The sequence below is a fragment of the Adiantum capillus-veneris genome, chromosome 30 (genome assembly GCF_014529385.1).
Source record: "Adiantum capillus-veneris isolate H3 chromosome 30, ASM1452938v2, whole genome shotgun sequence".
NCBI lineage: Eukaryota > Viridiplantae > Streptophyta > Polypodiopsida > Polypodiales > Pteridaceae > Adiantum > Adiantum capillus-veneris.
This window is the reverse complement of record NC_140960.1, coordinates 87,055,022-87,062,347: the sequence shown is the minus strand read 5'-3', so window position 1 is coordinate 87,062,347 and position 7,326 is coordinate 87,055,022.

Sequence of the window (7,326 nt, the reverse complement as noted above, 5' to 3'; positions counted from 1 at the left end):
GGATAACATTACAGATCATTTTCTGTTGATCTTCGATGCTCGTGGCACTAGAGGTGGATTTTACAATCTCTATCCATCCTACATGGTAGGCGTGGCCAGAGTGTAGATCCGTCAACACCTTAGTGTGGAGGTCGTATGTCCAATGATCATTAATGAACAATCCTTCTAGAGTCGACATGTTAACGGTTTCTTGTGAGGTAGAAGCAATGTTGCTCCCCGTGGTTTTACTTGTCACCAACGGTACTCTAGAGGGAACTTCTGAAGGAGGCAGCTCAACAGGGCCTTCTTGGTAAGAAGTTGGTAGGATATCCACATGGACACTCTTTGGGGGTGTGGGGTCCACGTGCGATGTGAAAGGAGAGTCCACTTCCCCACCCCCTTCGTGTGCTTCATTTGCATCAGGTTCCGAGCGAGTAGCTCTACCTAATGTTTCCATGAAACGGCTAAACATACTAGTACTAGGCTGTGGAGCTTCGGGAGGTGCATGGCCTTCTCTCTCAGTGTTTTGGGTAGGGTATGCTTCCATGATTTCTGAGTCGGAGGAGGAATCACTAGCGGCTATTTTAGGGTCTTGGGTGGTGCTACCTTGTGTCCCCGCTGAGGGTCTAGAGCTTATCGTGGATGGGTAATGGGTGTCCGTATGAACAGAGGCACCCTCAATATGCTCGTGTTCTAGCACCCGCCCAGAGCGTAAGTGCATGTGCTTCTGATACCCTAAGGTGTCAAAAAGCTGCTCTAGGAGGCCTTGTGACTAGTTTTAGCGTGTTTTTTGTTTGTTTTTTTGCTAGATTTTTTAGAGCGTGTCGTGGAATGGGCCGTGTGATAGCTCGAAATGAGCGTATCGGTCAGAGGGTCGTGCCGTGCTTTACAGCCCTCCGTTTGGTCACTCTATGCCCTCGGAATCCCTAAAACTGTCAATTTTCAGTAGGGAACTAGGCCCAAACTAGAAAGTCTAAGGGTGCAAGTGGGAAGAGAAAGGAGGAGAGTGGAGGACTTGTCCCACATGCTCTCATTCTCTCTTGAGGGAGTAGGGTATATATATAAGAGTGAGTCTTGTATATATCATAAAACTGAGGACTGAGACCTGGGCCTGGGCTTGGGCTTGGGAAAATGATCCCGATCCCGATCTACCTTTTATACAAACCAACCCGTCCGTTTTAAGAGTCACGTTTTTTATTTTCGAAAAATTTAGCCGCCCGCTCGCTCGCGTTTTTATTTTTCGAAATGTTTTTTTTTTTTCCAGAATTTTTTTTTGCAGAAATTGAAAATGCAGAAATGCAGAAAATTGAGAAATGCAGAAAATTGCAGAAATTGAAAACGCCGAACTTGAAAATGCAGAAATTGCAGAAATTGAAAAAACGCAGAAATGCAGAAAATTGCAGAAATTGAAAACGCCGAACTTGAAAATGCAGAAATTGCAGAAATTGAAAAAACGCAGACAATAGCAGAAATTGAAACTTGACAGCAAACGCAGAAAACGCAAAAAACAGAAATCTCCACACACTCCTTCCCTGCCTTTCCTATGATAGAAATTGCACCACAAGGAAGCGTAAAGTGCTAACCGAGCTTAGTGTAGGGCATATCCCCGGCAGCGGCGCCAAAAATGTGCGCTCCTTGCCGCACTGTCGAAGCAAGGGACTTGCCAATACACCGTGTGCGTGCCACAAACGGCTCCAAGCACACAACAAGCCTAAACTAGCAAGCTCAAGAAAACAAAGGGTGTGTCACTCACCGCTCTACGCTCGCCTTCGTGGTGGATTCCTCGCCGCGATGAAGAAGAAGCTACAATCGTGCCGCGCTCAACCGCTTCGCCGCCGTCGTGCCTTCATAATGCTCGATCGCACACACTCTCCCTCTCTCTCTCTCTCTCACACACACACACACAAGGAGGTGAAGAAGAAGAAGATGGAGATGGAGCAAGAGCACTCTTCTATTGCACAAATGAGAGAATGAGTAAAAATTAGGTTTAGTTGGCTTTTATAGGAGCTCACCCCATTCACACTTGGGCGCCCATGCTTAACCAACTAATCCCTTGAATGTCCAAGTTAAAGTGCGCCTCTCATCGGCGATCACTCTTACCCTTTTCCTATTGGTCCGACAAGCCCGGTACCTGACTCTAAATAATACAACGTTTATAGATCATAGGGTGTCCGTGTGCCGTGAGGGTTAACATAATGACATAGAGTGGAAAACTGGTGAATCTTGAGACCAAACCATGCCACTAGAGATAATAGCTTGGACAAGTGGTGGACCTTGAAAGTAATCCCCCCATCTACGAAATATCGTGGGTTTAAGGTATTTTGATGGAGCCTAGCATCTTGGAGACATGGTGCAGCTTGCTTCTCTTCATGTTTCAATGGAGCCTAGCTTGGACAAGTGGTGGACCTTTGCTTCTCTGTATGATTCAAGTGTTGGACCTTTGAACCAAACCCCCATGTAAAACCTATCATGGTCACTCCAAGTGGTGAGAAAGAATAACCTTTAAGATATAGCCTTATAGGTTGGACAAGTGGTGGACCTTAACACCCAAATATTCTTAATATAATGACATAGAGTGAAAAAGTGGTGAATCTTGAGACAAAACCACTCATGCTACTAGCGATAATAGCTTGGACAACTGGTGGACCTTGAACGTAAACCCCCCATGTTTCAATAGACTTAGCTTCGACAAATGGTGGAGCATCGTTCTCTCCATGTTTCAATGGAGCCTAGCTTGGACAAGTGGTGGACCTTTGTTTCTCTCTATGTTTCAATAGAGTTACCTTGGACAAGTGGTGGACCTTGGAACCAAACCCCATGTAAAACCTATCATGGTCACTCCAAGTGGTGAGAAAGAATAACCTTAATGATATATCCTTATAGGTTGGACAAGTGGTGGACCTTAACACTCAGACATTCTTAATATAATGGCATAGAGTGAAAAAGTGGTGAATATTGAGATCAAACCACTCAGGCTACTACCAATAATAGCTTGGACAAGTGTTGGACGTTGAATGTCAACCCCTCATCTACGACATATCGTGGGTTTAATGTTTTTCGATGGAGATTAGCATCTTGGAGACATGGTGCAGATTGCTTCTCGTCATGTTTCAATGGAGTCTATCTTGGACAAATGGTGGAGCATCCTTCTCTCCATGTTTCAATGGAGCCTAGCTTGGACAAGTGGTGGACCTTTTCTTCTCTCTCTGTTTCAATAGAGTTAGCTTGGACAAGTGGTGGACCTTGGAACCAAATCCCCATGTAAAACCTATCATGGTCACTCCAAGTGGTAAGAAAGAATAACCTTTAAGATATAGACTTATAAGTTGGACAAGTGGTGGACCTTAACACCCACATATTCTTAATATAATGACATAGAGTGGAAAAGTGGTGAATCTTGAGACAAAACCACTCATGCTACTAGTGATAATAGCTTGGACAAGTGGTGGCCCTTGAATGTAAACCCCCCATGTACAAAATATCGTGGGTTTAAGGTATTTCAATGAAGCCTAGCATCTTGGAGACATGGTGCAGCTTGCTTCTCTTCATGTTTCAATGGAGCCTATCTTTGACAAATAGTGGAGCATCCTTCTCTCCATGTTTCAATGGACCCTAGCTTGGACATGTGGTGGACCTTCGCAGATCTCTATGATTCAATAGAGTTAGCTTGGACAAGTGGTGGACCTTGGAACCAAACCCCCATGTAAAACCTATCATGGTCACTCCAAGTGGTGAGAAAGAATAACCTTTAAGATATAGCCTTATAGGTTGGACAAGTGGTGGACCTTAACACCCAAATATTCTTAATATAATGACATAGAGTGAAAAAGTGGTGAATCTTGAGATAAAACCACTCATGCTACTAGCGATAATAGCTTGGACAAGTGGTGGACCTTGAACGCAAACCCCCCATGTTTCAATAGACTTGGCTTCGACAAATGGTGGAGCAACGTTCTCTCCATGTTTCAATGGAGCCTAGCTTGGACAAGTGGTGGACCTTTGTTTCTCTCTATGTTTCAATAGAGTTATCTTAGACAAGTGGTGGACCTTGGAACCAAACCCCCATGTAAAACCTATCATGGTCACTCCAAGTGGGAAGAAAGAATAACCTTTAAGATGTAGCCTTATAGGTTGGACAAGTGGTGGACGTTAACACCCACATATTCTTAATAAAAGTGGTGAATCTTGAGACCCAACCACTTAGGCTACTAGAAATAATAGCTTAGACAAGTGGTGGACCTTGAATGTAAACCCCTCATCTATGAAATATCGTGGGTTTAATGTATTTCGATGGAGCCTAGCATCTTGGAGACATGGTGCAGCTTGCTTCTCGTCATGTTTCAATGGAGCCTATCTTTGACAAATGGTGGAGCATCCTTCTCTCCATGTTTCAATGGACCCTAGCTTGGACAAGTGGTGGACCTTTGTTTCTCTCTATGTTTCAATGGAGTTAGCTTGGACAAGTGGTGGAGCTTGGAACCAAACCCCCATGTAAAACCTATCATGGTCACTCCAAGTGGTAAGAAAGAATAACCTTTAAGATGTAGCCTTATAGGTTGGACAAGTGGTGGACTTTAACACCCACATATTCTTAATAAAAGTGGTGAATCTTGAGACCAAACCACTCAGGCTACTAGCAATAATAGCTTGGACAAGTGGTGGACCTTGAATGTAAACCCCTCATCTACGAAATATCGTGAGTTTAATGTATTTCGATGGAGCCTAGCATCTTGGAGACATGGCGCAGCTTGCTTCTGGTCATGTTTCAATGGAGCCTATCTTTGACAAATGGTGGAGCATCCTTCTCTCCATGTTTCAATGGAGCCTAGCTTGGACAAGTGGTGGACCTTTTCTTCTCTCTCTGTTTCAATAGAGTTAGCTTGGACAAGTGCTGGAGCTTGAAACCAAACCCCCATGTAAAACCTATCATGGTCACTCCAAGTGGTAAGAAAGAATAACCTTTAAGATATAGAGTTATAGGTTGGACAAGTGGTGGACCTTAACACCCACATATTCTTAATATAATGACATAGAGTGGAAAAGTGGTGAATCTTGACACAAAGCCACTCATGCTACTAGAGATAATAGCTTGGACAAGTATTGGCCCTTGAATGTAAACCCCCCATGTACAAAATATCCTCGGTTTAAGGTATTTCGATGAAGCCTAGCATCTTGGAGACATGGTGCAGCTTGCTTCTCTTCATTTTTCGATGGAGCCTATTTTGGACAAATGGTGAAGCATCCTTCTCTCCATGTTTCAATGGACCCTAGCTTGGACAAGTGGTGGACCTTTGCTTCTCTCTATGATTCAATAGAGTTTGCTTGGACAAGTGGTGGACCTTGGAACCAAACCCCCATGCAAAACCTATCATGGTCACTCCAAGTGGTGAGAAAGAATAACCTTTAAGATATAGCCTTATAGGTTGGACAAGTGGTGGACCTTAACACCAAAATATTCTTAATATAATGACATATAGTGAAAAAGTGGTGAATCTTGAGACAAAACCACTCATGCTACTAGCGATAATAGCTTGGACAACTGGTGGACCTTGAACGTAAACCCCCCATGTTTCAATAGACTTAGCTTCGACAAATGGTGGAGCATCGTTCTCTCCATGTTTCAATGGAGCATAGCTTGGACAAGTGGTGGACCTTTGTTTCTCTCTATGTTTCAATAGAGTTAGCTTGGAAAAGTGGTGGACCTTGGAACCAAACCCCCATGTAAAACCTATCATGGTCACTCCAAGTGGTGAGAAATGATAACCTTAATGATATATCCTTATAGGTTGGACAAGTGGTGGACTTTAACACCCAGATATTCCTAATATAATGGCATAGAGTGGAAAAGTGGTGAATCTTGAGAGCAAACCACTCATGCTACTAGCGATAATAGGTTGGACAAGTGGTGGACCTTGAATGTAAAACCCCCATCTACAAAATATCGTGGGTTTAAGGTATTTAGATGGAGCCTAGCATCTTGGAGACGTGGTGCACCTTGCTTCTCTTAATGTTTCAATGGAGCCTATCTTGGACAAATGGTGGAGTATCCTTCTCTCCATGTTTCAATGGACCCTAGCTTGGACAAGTGGTGGACCTTGGAACCAAACCCCCATGTAAAACCTATCATGGTCATTCCAAGTGGTCAGAAAGAATACCCTTTAAGATATAGCCTTATAGGTTGGACAAGTGGTGGACCTTAACACCCAGATCTTCTTAATATAATGACATAGAGTGGAAAAGTGGTGAATCTTGAGACCAAACCACTCATGCTACTAGTGATAATAGGTTGGACAAGTGGTGGACCTTGAATGTAAACCCCCCATGTACGAAATATCATGGGTTTAAGATATGGAGCCTAGCATTTTGGAGACATGGTGCAGCTTGCTTCTGTTCATGTTTCAATCGAACCTGGCTTGGAGAAATGGTGGAGCATCCTTCTCTCCATTTTCAATGGAGTCTAGCTTGAACAAGGTGTGGACCTTTGATTCTCTCTATGTTTCAATAGAGTTAGCTTGGACAAGTGGTGGACCTTGGAACCAGACCCCTATGTAAAACCTATCATGTGCATTCCAAGTGGTGGTAAATAATACCATTTTAGATATAGCCTTATAGGTTGGACAAGTGGTGGACCTTAACACCCATATCTTCTTAATATAATGACATAGAGTGGAAAAGTGGTGAATCTTGAGACAAAACCACTCATGCTACTAGGGAGAATAGTGGTGGACCTTGAATTTAAACCCCACATATACAAAAGATTGTGGGTTTAAGGTATTTCAATGGAGCCTAGGATCTCAAAGACATGGTGCATATTGCTTCTCTTCATGTTTCAATGGAGCCTATTTTGGACAAATGGTGGAGCATCCTTCTCTCCATGTTTCAACGGACCCTAGATTGGACAAGTGGTGGACCTTTGCTTCTCTCTATGTTTCAATATAGTTAGCCTATATTAGACAATTAGTAGACCTCGAATCTCTCCATGTTGTCTAGAGCTGAGCTTGGACAAGTGGTGGACCTTACTTCTCCCTTCCCTTAGTTTACTAGCTTAAAAGATTACTATGTATACTTGCTTAGATCTAACTTGAACAAGTGGTGGACCTTGTATTCACACAAACTTAATTCATTACAAAAAAGTATATGCTAAAATAACATTTGGTTTTTTTTGTTTCAGGAAAGATGGCTCCAAAAAAACAGGTTGCAAGGGTTGCTGTCAGTTGACTATACTTGCAATGATCTAAGGAAATGGTATTTGGACATACATAGTATAGAGGGTGCACAATTTCATAAGGTGCATCTATTTATTGCCAAAAAGGAGATGATGACAGCTTGTTTGAAGATGTTGGACAA